This window comes from Neolamprologus multifasciatus, chromosome 14, assembly GCF_963576455.1.
Source record: "Neolamprologus multifasciatus chromosome 14, fNeoMul1.2, whole genome shotgun sequence".
Lineage (NCBI taxonomy): Eukaryota > Metazoa > Chordata > Actinopteri > Cichliformes > Cichlidae > Neolamprologus > Neolamprologus multifasciatus.
In genome coordinates this window covers 3,039,872-3,054,002 of record NC_140452.1, presented here as the reverse complement: position 1 = coordinate 3,054,002, position 14,131 = coordinate 3,039,872, and the positions used below count along the sequence as shown (strand labels likewise).

The window sequence follows — 14,131 nt, the reverse complement described above, 5'->3', positions numbered from 1 at the left end:
GCAGGCGGGGCCTGAGATCTGCCCCTTCAGCCAAGCAAACAGGGCCTACCGTGACGCCGGAAGCCGGGACGAGGAGTCACTGCGGCTTCCTGCGAGGCCAAAGAAACACACACTCTGGCTTCTCTTCAAAATGTACAAGTCTTTCGCCTTTTACTAAAGATTTCCGTGGAGAGTGAGGCTAAGGAGTTGCACCTATTTTTGGCAGGGTCTGCCGTCTGGCTGGGCCCTCTCCTCGTTGTTCAAAAGAAGAAATAGAAGAAAGCGCGCAGTTCCAGGGAGCTCCGCAGGCCTCTGAGCTACTGTGGGTGGGCGGAGATTTGAAGCGGAGCCCTCCCTGTGAGCCAAGTGAAAGAGCGCACCGTCACAAGCGAGAAGTGTCCCGAGAAGGCGGCTCAGCCAGGAACCTGCAGGAGGCCATCGCTTCTCGGCCTTTTGGCTAAGATCAAGTGTAGTATCTGTTCTTATCAGTTTAATATCTGATACGCCCCCGATTCGGGGGCAACGTATTAAACGCATTTTTAGAACAGGGAGCCGAATAAGGGGCTCGCTCCATTCGCTCCACGCATCGACCTGGTATTGCAGCGCCTCCGGGAACGGTGCCCCCTTTGCTGACTTTGTGCAAAAGCAAAAAAGCCAAACAAAGTAAGGTCTGCCAAGCCAAGAGCCAGAAAGCAGCCTGAAGCCGCGAACGTGCTCCTCTCCAGTCACCCCTCTCCTGTCAAAGTCGAACTCTGGAGCAGAGCGGGCGGGGCCTGAGATCTGCCTCTTCAGCCAAGCAAACAGGGCCTACCGTGACGCCGGAAGCCGGGACGAGGAGTCACTGCGGCTTCCTGCTTCTCTTCAAAACGTACAAGTCTTTCGCCTTTTACTAAAGACTTCCGTGGAGAGCGACGCTAAGGAGTTGCACCTATTTTTGGCAGGGTCTGCCGTCTGGCTGGGCCCTCTCCTCGTTGTTCAAAAGAAGAAATAGAAGAAAGAGCGCAGTTCCAGGGAGTTCCGCAGGCCTCTGAGCTACTGCCTCCTTTGCTGACTTTGTGCAAAAGCAAGAAAGCCAAACAAAGTAAGGTCTGCCAAGCCAAGAGCCAGAAAGCAGCCTGAAGCTGCGAACGTACTCCTCTCCAGTCACCCCTCTCCTGTCAAAGTTGAACTCTGGAGCAGAGCAGGCGGGGCCTGAGATCTGCCCCTTCAGCCAAGCAAACAGGGCCTACCGTGACGCCGGAAGCCGGGACGAGGAGTCACTGCGGCTTCCTGCGAGGCCAAAGAAACACACACTCTGGCTTCTCTTCAAAATGTACAAGTCTTTCGCCTTTTACTAAAGATTTGCACCTATTTTTGGCAGGGTCTGCCGTCTGGCTGGGACCTCTCCTCGTTGACGCCGAACCCTCCCTGTGAGCCAAGTGAAAGAGCGCACCGTCACAAGCGAGAAGTGTCCCGAGAAGGCGGCTCAGCCAGGAACCTGCAGGAGGCCATCGCTTCTCGGCCTTTTGGCTAAGATCAAGTGTAGTATCTGTTCTTATCAGTTTAATATCTGATACGCCCCCGATTCGGGGGCAACGTATTAAACGCATTTTTAGAACAGGGAGCCGAATAAGGGGCTCGCTCCATTCGCTCCACGCATCGACCTGGTATTGCAGCGCCTCCGGGAACGGTGCCCCCTTTGCTGACTTTGTGCAAAAGCAAAAAAGCCAAACAAAGTAAGGTCTGCCAAGCCAAGAGCCAGAAAGCAGCCTGAAACCGCGAACGTGCTCCTCTCCAGTCACCCCTCTACTGTCAAAGTCGAACTCTGGAGCAGAGCAGGCGGGGCCTGAGATCTGCCCCTTCAGCCAAGCAAACAGGGCCTACCGTGACGCCGGAAGACGGGACGAGGAGTCACTGCGGCTTCCAGCAAGGCCAAAGAAACACACACTCTGGCTTCTCTTCAAAACGTACAAGTCTTTCGCCTTTTACTAAAGACTTCCGTGGAGAGCGAGGCTAAGGAGTTGCCCCTATTTTTGGCAGGGTCTGCCGTCTGGCTGGGCCCTCTCCTCGTTGTTCAAAAGAAGAAATAGAAGAAAGCGCGCAGTTCCAGGCAGCTCCGCAGGCCTCTGAGCTACTGTGGGTGGGCGGAGATTTGAAGCGGAGCCCTCCCTGTGAGCCAAGTGAAAGAGTGCACCGTCACAAGCGAGAAGTGTCCCGAGAAGGCGGCTCAGCCAGGAACCTGCAGGAGGCCATCGCTTCTCGGCCTTTTGGCTAAGATCAAGTGTAGTATCTGTTCTTATCAGTTTAATATCTGATACGCCCCCGATTGGCGGGCAACGTATTAAACGCATTTTTAGAACAGGGAGCCGAATAAGGGGCTCGCTCCGTTCGCTCCACGCATCGACCCGGTATTGCAGCGCCTCCGGGAACGGTGCCCCCTTTGCTGACTTTGTGCAAAAGTAAAAAAGCCAAACAAAGTAAAGTCTGCCAAGCCAAGAGCCAGAAAGCAGCCTGAAGCCGCGAACGTGTTCCTCTCCAGTCACCCCTCTCCTGTCAAAGTCGAACTCTGGAGCAGAGCAGGCGGGGCCTGAGATCTGCCCCTTCAGCCAAGCAAACAGGGCCTACCGTGTGCCGGAAGACGGGACGAGGAGTCACTGCGGCTTCCAGCGAGGCCAAAGAAACACAAACTCTGGCTTCTCTTCAAAACGTACAAGTCTTTCGCCTTTTACTAAAGGAGTTGCACCTATTTTTGGCAGGGTCTGTCGTCTAGCTGGGCCCTCTCCTCGTTGTTCAAAAGAAGAAATAGAAGAAAGCGCGCAGTTCCAGGCTGCTCCGCAGGCCTCTGAGCTACTGTGGGTGGGCGGAGATTTGAAGCGGAGCCCTCCCTGTGAGCCAAGTGAAAGAGCGCACCGTCACAAGCGAGAAGTGTCCCGAGAAGGCGGCTCAGCCAGGAACCTGCAGGAGGCCATCGCTTCTCGGCCTTTTGGCTAAGATCAAGTGTAGTATCTGTTCTTACCTGAGAAGCACAATGGCGACCTGGTCGGCCAGCTATACACAGACTGAAAGAGGAGATGGCACGAGGAACACCTTAAGATTTGCTCTAAAAGACAAAGATGCAGCTTTCCAGGATCGAATAACTTTTGGGAGGAGGATTTTGTTTGATGCTTTGCAGATTCAGCCCGAGGAGATCTACTGCTTGCAACAGAGTATAACCAACAAGTACTATGACGTGACGCTAACTACGAAAGACACAGCGGAAGAAGTAAGGAGAAAAGCTCATCTGACGTCAAATGAAGAACTAAAAAGGTACATGGTCACCCCTTTATATAGAAGTGACTATAGTATCCTAACTGTACACATGTATAACCCATGGGTTTCAGAAGAGACTATAAGATGTTTTTTGGGAAGACACGTAAAGGTCTTACCTGGAGTAAGAATAATAAAAGATGGTCTGGGCTTGTGGACCGGCAAAAGACAATTCCGCGTCAAAATGGAGGAAGACCCGAATAGTGAAGACGGCTATCGACATCCTCCGGCAGTTTTTTCTATCGGGGCGGACAGAGGCTTCCTCATCTACGCGGGCCAACCTCTGGTTTGCAGAAGATGTGGCGGCAAAGGCCATGAAGCCGCTAATTGCAATCAGGTGAGGTGCCGAAATTGCAATGAAACGGGACATAGCACAAGAGACTGCACTGTACTAAAGAGATGTCATTTATGTGAGTCAGAGGAGCACATGGCAAGAGATTGCACAAAGCCCAGGTCATATGCTGCAGTAGTGGTGGGACCGGTGGGCCAAGAGAAGGAAACTGGACATGACAAATTAGGAACACCTTTGTTAATGCAGGAGACTCCTGCAGGTGAGAGAAATGAGGCTGACGAGGAAGAAGAAGTTTCTGAGAGAATGATAGAGGTTCCTTTGTTAGATACAGAGGACAGGAATAAGGAAGGATCCTTCGCTACGAGTGAGGACATGACGGAGCAACCGTGGAGAGAGGTTAGGAAAGCAGGAAGAAAGAAGGCGAAAAGAAGGAAAAGGCAGGTTTCAGCCACTCCGCCAGAAGATAGCAATGAGGAAAAATTGGAGACTGCGCCTTTCGGTGTGGAGGGAGAAAGGCGTGCTCCAAAAGGAACTCAAACGGAGTGTACCCACACTCCTTTGAGCTCCACGATAAGTGAAAATGATTCCGACGATGGGAGTGAAAATGAAAGTAACGCTGAAAGTTCTCTGATACGAACATTATTTTCTCAGGAAAGTTTGGGGAAGTAGCCCTTACCATTAAATGGATAAGATGAAAATAATGACTTTAAATGTCAGAGGACTGAGGAATGCAAAGAAAAGAAGAGCTGTGTATGAATTTTTAATTACTTGTGACTTTGATATATGTTTAATCCAGGAAGCCCACTTAAGAGACGAGGCCGACGCTCTGCTCTTCACAAAGGAGTGGGTAGGAGGCGAAGCAGCATGGAGTGTGGGGAGTGTATACGGTTCAGGGGTGGGAGTTTTGTGCGGGAAAAAAAGTATTCAAATCACGGACAGCTTTTCCGCAATACAGGGTAGGGTCTTGGTGGTGGATATTAAAAAGGTTGGAATAAAATGTCGGGTGGTAAATATATATGCAAACGCAGAACCACGAGCCCGTAGGGAACTCTTTTCTGGCCTGGATATTTGCTTCATGACAAGTAATGTAATTTATGTGGGCGGTGACTTAAATTGCTCTTTAGATAAGAACAATGGTTCTCTTCCACTTAGGAATCTCATGGCAAAGTATAGGTTAGTAGACTCCATGGGGAAGCTCTTAGGCAACCGTCCGACCCATACGTGGGAAAATAGTCGGGGAATGAGAAACAGGCTAGACTATATACTAGTAGGAGACACAGAAAAGGTAATCGAAACGGGGTCCCTTTACGCGCCCTTTACTGATCACAAAATAGTGTGGGCGAAGGTGGAATGCGAGGGGACAGCATATGGAAAAGGATATTGGAAATTAAATAATGACATCTTGTTAGAACAGGAATATAGGGCAAGTTTCAGAGGGATCTTCCAACATTGGGTGGATCTGAAATGTCTGTATGTGGATAGAGGGAGCTGGTGGGAGGAAATGAAAAAAAGAATAAAGAAATTTTCAATTGGTTACAGTATGCGGAGAGCACAGGCCTCAAAGAAGGTCTTTAAAGATTTACAGAGGGACATTGCAAAAGAGGAAGAGGATAGGAACAGAAATAGACATAGGGATAGAAGTGAGAAATTGAATGTTTTATTGAAAAAACAAGAAGATCTTTTTCAACAGAAAGCGAGGACAAGGATCTTTAAGTTTATGCAGGAGGAGCATGAGGGTCAAGAAAAGTGTTCAGCGTACTTTTTTGCCCAAATGAAAAGGAGGGAGGAAAGTGGACTAATAAAAGAATTGGAGATAGATGGGAAGATGATGACTGGTTCTGAGGATTTACGGAAAGTAGTAGAAGAGTACTATATGCGCCTTTTTGAAAAGGAAGAGTTGGATACAGACGCGCAGGGGACCTTTTTGAGGGGGTTAGGGGAAAGGCTATCTGAAGAAGAAAAACAATCAATGGATAGATGCATAAATAAGAATGAACTATACGATGCCTTGAAGACAATGAAAAATAACAAAGTACCCGGAATAGATGGTCTTTCGAAAGAGTTTTATGTCACCTTCTGGGATCTCATCGGAGACCATTTGCTAGAAGTATTTAATGAAATGTGTGAAAAGGGCTATATGTTGAAAAGCATGAGGACGGGGGTGATTAGTTTATTGTTTAAGAAAGGCTCACCGGCAATGCTTTCCAATTATAGACCTTTGTCCATGGTCTGTGTGGATTATAAAATTCTGAGCAGAGCTTTAGCGTTACGCTTGGCCCAGGCTATGCCGTTTATTATAAATGAGGACCAGACCTGTGGAGTAAAGGGTAGACAGATTGCTTGGAACTTGCATTTGCACAGGGATGTGCTCTCGTATATAGAGGACAGAAATTTAGACTCCATATGTGTAACAATTGACCAAGAAAAAGCTTTTGACAGAGTCAATTATGATTTTCTATGGAGGGTGATGACGACTTTTAATATAGGGGAAACATTTCTGAGCTGGATAAAAATGATGTATGTTGACATTTGTGGCAAGGTGAAAGTAAATGGCTTTCTGACAGATGAGGTGTATCAGCAAAGAGGACTTAGACAAGGTTGCCCCTTGTCTGCCTTGCTTTACGTCATCTATGTAGAACCTTTAGCATGCGCGATAAGGGGAAACCGAGAAATTAGAGGGATAACCTTACCAGGGGGAGAAGTGTTAAAAATCTCCCAGTATGCTGATGACATCACCCTTTATTTGGGGGATGATGGGAGCGTGAGGGAAGCTATGCAGCTAATACATACCTTTGAAAGGGCGGCAGGGTCAAGGGTGAACAAAGAAAAAACTAAATACAAATTTCTGGGAAGGTGGGCAGGCAGAAGGGAGAGGCTTTGCGGGCTTTCCCTCTGTGAAAGCCCCATGCGGGTCTTAGGTATTAATTTCGGGAATCCTGGGGGAGACGCAGAACGAAATTGGGAGTCAAAAATGGCAAAAGTGAGGAGGAAATTGGGGATGTGGAAGAAAAGAAGACTCTCCATAACCGGCAGAGTCCTGGTTGTGAAAGCCGATATTCTGCCTGCCCTACTTCATTTGGCATATGTTTTCCCATTACCACAAATGTTTAGGAAAGAACTAACACGGGAAGTGTTCAGTTTTATTTGGGGTGGGTACGAATATGTGAAAAGAACTATGATGTACCAGCCGATACTAAAAGGAGGGAGAGATGTTCCATGTATCCCTTTAAAATTGGATGTATTATATTACTGTAATATTTGTAACATACTGAACAAGCCTTATACACACAAATGCCAACTTTTAATTCGCTTTTGGCTATCAGGCCCATTGAGACAACTGACCAAGTGGGACAATAGTGTGCCCAGAGCAGAAAGCAGACCGGTGTATTATGCAAAGCTGATCAAGTGGCGGGAGAAGCATTTAGAATGTAAGGATAAGGACCTTGCTCTGAATCATAAGACCTTGTATAGGACCCTGGTGGAAAAAAACCCACACACTGTGTGTGTGGGTGAAAGAGGCTACATGGAAACGAGCACAAGGAAAAGACTTGAGCAATGGGTGTAAAGATTTGAACTGGTTGCTGCTACACAGGAAAATCCCTGTGAGATCCATAATGTATGCTCATAGATTAAGCGACAACAAAAACTGTCCAAGGACTACTTGTCAAGGAGAAGAAGAAACAATAGAACATGTAATGTGGGGATGTGGTTTTGCGCAAGAAGTGTGGAGAGAAATGCAAGTGCAATATGAGTGTTTAAATGGCATCCAATATGATGAGCTAATGTTCCTTACAGGGAAGGAAAAAAGAAACGAGGCCAGCGGAAAGATCCCCTTGTTAATGGCCCTGACAAAACTATTTTTGTGGAAGGCTCGACAGGGGTACATCCTGGGGTCTTACAAATGGACAGCTAGAACTACACGTAGAATAATAGTAAAAGAAATAGAGAAGACTTGTCTTTTAGAGAAAACTAAATGGGGCTGGGACTCAATTAAGGATAGGTGGAAACATGTCTTCCAAACACCTCCCGGTTTCAGGAAGGCTTAAGAGATTCAAACTAGGAGGATAGTTTGATTTTTGTGTTTCCGATATAGTTCTGTCGTTCTAGAACGGACGTTTTGGGTTTGAGAAGAATATTATAGAGTACGGGCCCATGTAGTGGTAAGATGCGGCTCCATTTGGTGCCTGTTTTATTTTATTTTTTTATTTTTTTATTTATTTCTTATTTTTCTTGTATTCTATTATTACTAATATGTTTCTGGTGTTGTTTTCACTTTTTTAATGAATTGTATGAAATAAATAAATTTTGAAAAAAAAAAAAAAAAAATCTGTTCTTATCAGTTTAATATCTGATACGCCCCCGATTTGGGGGCAACGTATTAAACGCATTTTTAAAACAGGGAGCCGAATAAGGGGCTCGCTCTGTTCGCTCCACGCATCGACCCGGTATTGCAGCGCCTCCGGGAACGGTGCCCCCTTTGCTGACTTTGTGCAAAAGCAAAAAAGCCAAACAAAGTAAGGTCTGCCAAGCCAAGAGCCAGAAAGCAGCCTGAAGCCGCGAACATGCTCCTCTCCAGTCACCCCTCTCCTGTCAAAGTCGAACTCTGGAGCAGAGCAGGCGGGGCCTGAGATCTGCCCCTTCAGCCAAGCAAACAGAGCCTACCGTGACACCGGAAGCCGGGACGAGGAGTCACTGCGGCTTCCAGCGAGGCCAAATAAACACAAACTCTGGCTTCTCTTCAAAACGTACAAGTCTTTCGCCTTTTACTAAAGACTTCCGTGGAGAGCGAGGCTAAGGAGTTGCACCTATTTTTGGCAGGGTCTGCCGTCTGGCTGGGCCCTCTCCTCGTTGTTCAAAAGAAGAAATAGAAGAAAGCGTGCAGTTCCAGGGAACTCCGCAGGCCTCTGAGCTACTGTGGGTGGGCGGAGATTTGACGCCGAACCCTCCCTGTGAGCCAAGTGAAAGAGCGCACCGTCACAAGCGAGAAGTGTCCCGAGAAGGCGGCTCAGCCAGGAACCTGCAGGAGGCCATCGCTTCTCGGCCTTTTGGCTAAGATCAAGTGTAGTATCTGTTCTTATCAGTTTAATATCTGATACGCCCCCGATTTGGGGGAAATGTATTAAACGCATTTTTAGAACAGGAAGCCGAATAAGGGGCTCGCTCCGTTCGCTCCACGCATCGACCCGGTATTGCAGCGCCTCCGGGAACGGTGCCCCCTTTGCTGACTTTGTGCAAAAGCAAAAAAGCCAAACAAAGTAAGGTCTGCCAAGCCAAGAGCCAGAAAGCAGCCTGAAGCCGCGAACGTGCTCCTCTCCAGTCACCCCTCTCCTGTCAAAGTCGAACTCTGGAGCAGAGCAGGCGGGGCCTGAGATCTGCCCCTTCAGCCAAGCAAACAGGGCCTACCGTGACGCCGGAAGCAGGGACGAGGAGTCACTGCGGCTTCCAGCGAGGCCAAAGAAACACACACTCTGGCTTCTCTTCAAAACATACAAGTCTTTCGCCTTTTAGTAAAGACTTCCGTGGAGAGCGAGGCTAAGGAGTTGCACCTATTTTTGGCAGGGTCTGCCGTCTGGCTGGGCCCTCTCCTCCTTGTTCAAAAGAAGAAATAGAAGAAAGCGCGCAGTTACAGGGAGTTCCGCAGGCCTCTGAGCTACTGCCCCCTTTTGCTGACTTTGTGCAAAAGCAAGAAAGCCAAACAAAGTAAGGTCTGCCAAGCCAAGAGCCAAAAGCAGCCTGAAGCCGCGAACGTGCTCCTCTCCAGTCACCCCTCTCCTGTCAAAGTCGAACTCTGGAGCAGAGCAGGCGGGGCCTGAGATCTGCCCCTTCAGCCAAGCAAACAGGGCCTACCGTGACGCCGGAAGACGGGACGAGGAGTCACTGCGGCTTCCTGCGAGGCCAAAGAAACACACACTCTGGCTTCTCTTCAAAACGTACAAGTCTTTCGCCTTTTACTAAAGACTTCCGTGGAGAGCGAGGCTAAGGAGTTGCACCTATTTTTGGCAGGGTCTGCCGTCTGGCTGGGCCCTCTCCTCGTTGTTCAAAAGAAGAAATAGAAGAAAGCGCGCAGTTCCAGGCAGATCCGCAGGCCTCTGAGCTACTGTGGGTGGGCGGAGATTTGAAGCGGAGCCCTCCCTGTGAGCCAAGTGAAAGAGCGCACCGTCACAAGCGAGAACTGTCCCGAGAAGGCGGCTCAGCCAGGAACCTGCAGGAGGCCATCGCTTCTCGGCCTTTTGGCTAAGATCAAGTGTAGTATCTGTTCTTATCAGTTTAATATCTGATATGCTCCTGATTCGGGGGCAACGTATTAAACGCATTTTTAGAACAGGGAGCCGAATAAGGGGCTCGCTTCGTTCGCTCGACACATCGACCCGGTATTGCAGCGCCTCCGGGAACGGTGCCCCCTTTGTTGACTTTGTGCAAAAGCAAAAAAGCCAAACAAAGTAAGGTCTGCCAAGCCAAGAGCCAGAAAGCAGCCTGAAGCCGCGAACGTGCTCCTCTCCAGTCACCCCTCTCCTGTCAAAGTCGAACTCTGGAGCAGAGCAGGCGGGGCCTGAGATCTGCCCCTTCAGCCAAGCAAACAGGGCCTACCGTGTGCCGGAAGACGGGACGAGGAGTCACTGCGGCTTCCAGCGAGGCCAAAGAAACACACACTCTGGCTTCTCTTCAAAACGTACAAGTCTTTCGCCTTTTACTAAAGACTTCCGTGGAGAGTGAGGCTAAGGAGTTGCACCTTTTTTTGGCAGGGTCTGCCGTCTGGCTGGGCCCTCTCCTCGTTGTTCAAAAGAAGAAATAGAAGAAAGCGCGCAGTTCCAGGCAGCTCCGCAGGCCTCTGAGCTACTGTGGGTGGGCGGAGATTTGAAGCGGAGCCCTCCCTGTGAGCCAAGTGAAAGAGAGCACCGTCACAAGCGAGAAGTGTCCCAAGAAGGCGGCTCAGCCAGGAACCTGCAGGAGGCCATCGCTTCTCGGCCTTTTGGCTAAGATCAAGTGTAGTATCTGTTCTTACCTGAGGAGACGGGAAGCAAACAAAGATGGCGACGTCGTCGGCCAGTTTTTCCGAGACTTTTGGAACAAGAAATACGCTGAGATTTGAACTCATGGAGAAAGACACACAAATGCATGACAGAATAACTTTTGGACGGAGAATCCTTTTCGAAGCCTTGAAGATACAGCCGGAGGAAATATTCTGCCTACAACAGAGCACCGCAAGTAAGCACTATGATGTGACTTTCTCTACAGGAGAATACGCGGAAGAAGTGAGAAGGAAGAGCATTGTGGAAGAAGATAAAGAACTGCGGAGATATATGGTGACCCCTTTGTATCGCAATGATTACAGAATTTTAACGATACATATGTATAACCCATGGGTCACGGAAGAGACTATCAGGTACTTTCTAGGGAGATACATTACTGTTCTCCCAGGAGTACGAAAGATAAAGGACGGTCTGGGCATATGGACCGGAAAGAGACAATTTCGCATCAAATTGAGGGCGGATATGAACAGTGAAGATGGATATTGCCACCCACCTGCAGTCTTTTCTATTGGAGCGGACAGAGGCTTCCTTGTTTACGCAGGGCAGCCCCAAGCATGCAGGAAATGCGGGAGTGTTGGACATAATGCGGAACAATGCGACCAGGTGAGGTGTAGGAGTTGCGGCAAGCTTGGACATATTACGAGGAACTGCAAGGAGCCCAGAAGATGTCACTTATGTGACTCGGAAGCGCACATGGCGAGAGATTGTACTAAGCCACGGCCTTATTCAGCCGTGGTAAAGACTGGACTTATTGGGGAAGAACGTAGCGAAGAGGAAATAGACTCTGGTGTAGGAGCAAGGCCCCAGGAGCCGATACCAGCTGCTGGAAATCAGGCTAACGAGGACAAGGTGGAAGGTGTGGAGGAGGGGACGGAGCGACATGAGGAGAAGGGAGAGAGAAGTCTTGAGCAAGATGGTGAGAAAGTACAGCAGGGGGAGGAACCCCAAAAAGGTTGGGAAGTGGTTGGAAAACCACGGAGAAAGTCCGCTAAAAGGAGGAGAAAGGTGAGTCCAGCCGCTTTCTCTGAAGATGGTAAGCTAAGTGATCAAGATATTAGGGAGGAGGTTTTGGAGGAGGGTGGACATGTGGAGGGGTATGTGTTGAGGGGAACGCAGACTGAGTGCATGCATACCCCTCTAAGTGATGTGACAAGCGATGGAGATATGGAAGAGGAAGACGAGAGCGAAGAAAAGTCCGAGGACTCTTTCATAAAAGACCTTTTGTTACATGTCAATATGGATAGTTAGAGAATCCAAGAGAGCAGGTAAAATATACCAAGAGACTCATTGGTTTTTTTTTTTTTTTGTTTGTTTTTTTTTTTTCTTTCTCTTTAGTATTATTATTATATTTTTTGCCCTTAGTGCTCCACTTGCGTTTTGTTTATGGTATGGGAAAACTACAGATAATTACCCTGAATGTTAGGGGGCTAAAAAGTGCCCGGAAGAGAAAAATTGTTTATGAATTTTTATTGAGCTTCAATTTCGATGTTTGTTTGGTTCAGGAAGCTCATCTGAGAGATGAGAGGGATGTTGCTTTGTTTACTGAGGAATGGAGGGGAGGGGAAGCTACTTGGAGCATTGGGGGGGTACATGGGACTGGAGTTGGGGTGTTATGTGGGAATAAGGATATTCGGATAATTGAGAGCTTTACTGTAATACAAGGAAGGGTAATGGTGGTGGATATTGATAAAAATGGGACTCAATGTCGGATAATAAATGTATATGCACAGGTGGAGCACGGGCTATGTAAGGACCTTTTCCAAAAAATGGATACTTGTTTTTGACTAGGAAAGATATTATTGTGGGAGGGGATTTTAATTGCTCTTTGGAAAGGGAAAAGTTTTCCCTCCCCTTTAGGACCTTCATTACGAAATATGGACTAATTGATGTAATGGGGAAGTTACTGGGAAAGCAAGTGGGGTATACTTGGAAGAACACAAGGGGGGTGAAGAGTAGGTTAGATTACATTTTAGTAGAAAAAAAGTGCAAAATAATAGAGGGAAAAACAATACCGGCCCTCTTCACAGACCATCAAGCAGTTGATGTGGAGCTTGAGATAGTAGGGCCAGACTTTGGAAAGGGTATTGGAAGTTTAACAACGACGTCCTCGCAGAGAAAGCCTATAGGGAAGGCTTCATGAAAATCTTCCCGATATGGGCTGAGATGAAAAGCTTATACAGTAACAACGTGGTTTGGTGGGAGGACATAAAGAAAAAAATCAAAAAGTTTACAATCAAATATTGTACAGAGAGGTCAAAAGTCCAAAAGAAAGAGTTCGACACAATACAAAAAGAAATAGAAAAAATCTATATTATGGAAAATACGGGAAGGGGAATTAAAAAGGAAGGGTACTTGGAAAATTTAAAAATGAGACAGGAGGAATTACTTGAGAGGAAAGCGAGGGCCGTAATATATAAATTAAAACAGGAAGAGTATGAGGAGAACGAGAAGTGCTCCTCATACTTTTTTAGCAAAATGAAGACTAGGGATAAGAGGGGGGTTATAACGGAACTGGAGAGGGATGGAAGGTGATAAGGGGGAAAGATGATTTGTTAAGAACGGCGGAAGAATATTATGGAAAATTGTTTACAAAGGAGAGCTTGGATGAGGGGAAGGGGGAGGTTTTTATAAGATCGGTAAGGAGAAGGCTACCCGAAGAAAAAAATGGAAAGCTGGGGGGGGAATTGACAGTAGGGGAGGTGTATAATGTGGTAACGGCAATGAAGGCCAATAAGGTGCCCGGCATAGATGGCCTAACAAAAGAATTTACGTGGCGTTTTGGGATATGGTGGGGATCCACCTTTTGGAGGTTTTTTAAGGAAATCATGGAGGGAGGAGAGATGCCGGAAAGCATGAAAACGGGAGTGGTGACTATTCTGTTTAAGAAAGGAAACCCGAACCAACTAGACAATTACAGGCCACTAACTATGCTGTGCGTGGACTATAAAATACTGAGTAAGGTTCTGGCGAATAGGCTAGCAGGAGTCATGTCACACATAGTGGAAATGGACCAAACTTGTGGGGTACAGGGGAGGCAAATCACATGGAACTTACATCTACACAGGGATGTACTCACATATGTAAAGGAGAGAAAACATTGCTGCAATATGTGTTAGCCTGGACCAGCAGAAAGCTTTCGATAGAGTAGACCACGCTTTTTTGTGGAAGGTTATGGATGGGCTGGGTCTAGGAGGAGCCATTACAAAATGGGTAAAGGTTTTATATAAGGGAATAAATTCAAAAATCAAAATTAATGGGCATTTAACGATAAAGTGCAACAAACAAGAGGATTGCGGCAAGGGTGCCCGCTCTCGGTGGTGCTCTTTGTTTTATACGCAGAACCTCTTGCTTGTGCAATAAGGGTGAGCCACATTGTTAAAGGGATAACGTTGCCCCGGGGCGAGAGCTTAAAATATCACAATACGCGGATGACACAATATTATACTTGGCAGACGATGAAAGCTTAAGGGGAGTGATAGACATTCTATATGATTTATGAAAAAGCAACTGGATCGAGAATAAACAAGGAGAAGACTAGGTATAA

The 14,131-nt window shown here is 47.5% G+C and overlaps 1 protein-coding gene, 12 non-coding genes and 3 pseudogenes across 21 annotated transcripts in view; all 16 read left to right on the top strand.

The window, feature by feature from the left end:
- Nucleotides 1-14,131, top strand: part of LOC146502969 (uncharacterized) — a 225,304-nt gene that overhangs the window by 19,707 nt on the left and 191,466 nt on the right. The gene's annotated exons all lie outside the window — the stretch shown is intronic.
- LOC146503135 (U5 spliceosomal RNA) lies at nt 110-222 on the top strand. The gene has a single exon (XR_014868971.1). It is a non-coding gene; the product is annotated as a U5 spliceosomal RNA (small nuclear RNA).
- Nucleotides 417-607, top strand: LOC146503134 (U2 spliceosomal RNA). The gene has a single exon (XR_014869015.1). It is a non-coding gene; the product is annotated as a U2 spliceosomal RNA (small nuclear RNA).
- Nucleotides 827-937, top strand: LOC146503133 (U5 spliceosomal RNA). Its single transcript, XR_014868951.1, has one exon. It is a non-coding gene; the product is annotated as a U5 spliceosomal RNA (small nuclear RNA).
- LOC146503132 (U2 spliceosomal RNA) lies at nt 1,469-1,659 on the top strand. The gene has a single exon (XR_014869014.1). It is a non-coding gene; the product is annotated as a U2 spliceosomal RNA (small nuclear RNA).
- LOC146503131 (U5 spliceosomal RNA) lies at nt 1,903-2,015 on the top strand. Its single transcript, XR_014868948.1, has one exon. It is a non-coding gene; the product is annotated as a U5 spliceosomal RNA (small nuclear RNA).
- LOC146503130 (U2 spliceosomal RNA) lies at nt 2,210-2,400 on the top strand. The gene has a single exon (XR_014869062.1). It is a non-coding gene; the product is annotated as a U2 spliceosomal RNA (small nuclear RNA).
- On the top strand, nt 2,926-3,050 carry LOC146503129 (U2 spliceosomal RNA; annotated as a pseudogene).
- On the top strand, nt 7,855-8,035 carry LOC146503128 (U2 spliceosomal RNA; annotated as a pseudogene).
- LOC146503127 (U5 spliceosomal RNA) lies at nt 8,279-8,391 on the top strand. The gene has a single exon (XR_014868918.1). It is a non-coding gene; the product is annotated as a U5 spliceosomal RNA (small nuclear RNA).
- On the top strand, nt 8,586-8,776 carry LOC146503126 (U2 spliceosomal RNA). The gene has a single exon (XR_014869060.1). It is a non-coding gene; the product is annotated as a U2 spliceosomal RNA (small nuclear RNA).
- LOC146503125 (U5 spliceosomal RNA) lies at nt 9,020-9,132 on the top strand. Its single transcript, XR_014868994.1, has one exon. It is a non-coding gene; the product is annotated as a U5 spliceosomal RNA (small nuclear RNA).
- On the top strand, nt 9,464-9,576 carry LOC146503124 (U5 spliceosomal RNA). The gene has a single exon (XR_014868926.1). It is a non-coding gene; the product is annotated as a U5 spliceosomal RNA (small nuclear RNA).
- LOC146503123 (U2 spliceosomal RNA) lies at nt 9,771-9,961 on the top strand. Its single transcript, XR_014869086.1, has one exon. It is a non-coding gene; the product is annotated as a U2 spliceosomal RNA (small nuclear RNA).
- On the top strand, nt 10,204-10,316 carry LOC146503122 (U5 spliceosomal RNA). The gene has a single exon (XR_014868932.1). It is a non-coding gene; the product is annotated as a U5 spliceosomal RNA (small nuclear RNA).
- LOC146503121 (U2 spliceosomal RNA) lies at nt 10,511-10,652 on the top strand (annotated as a pseudogene).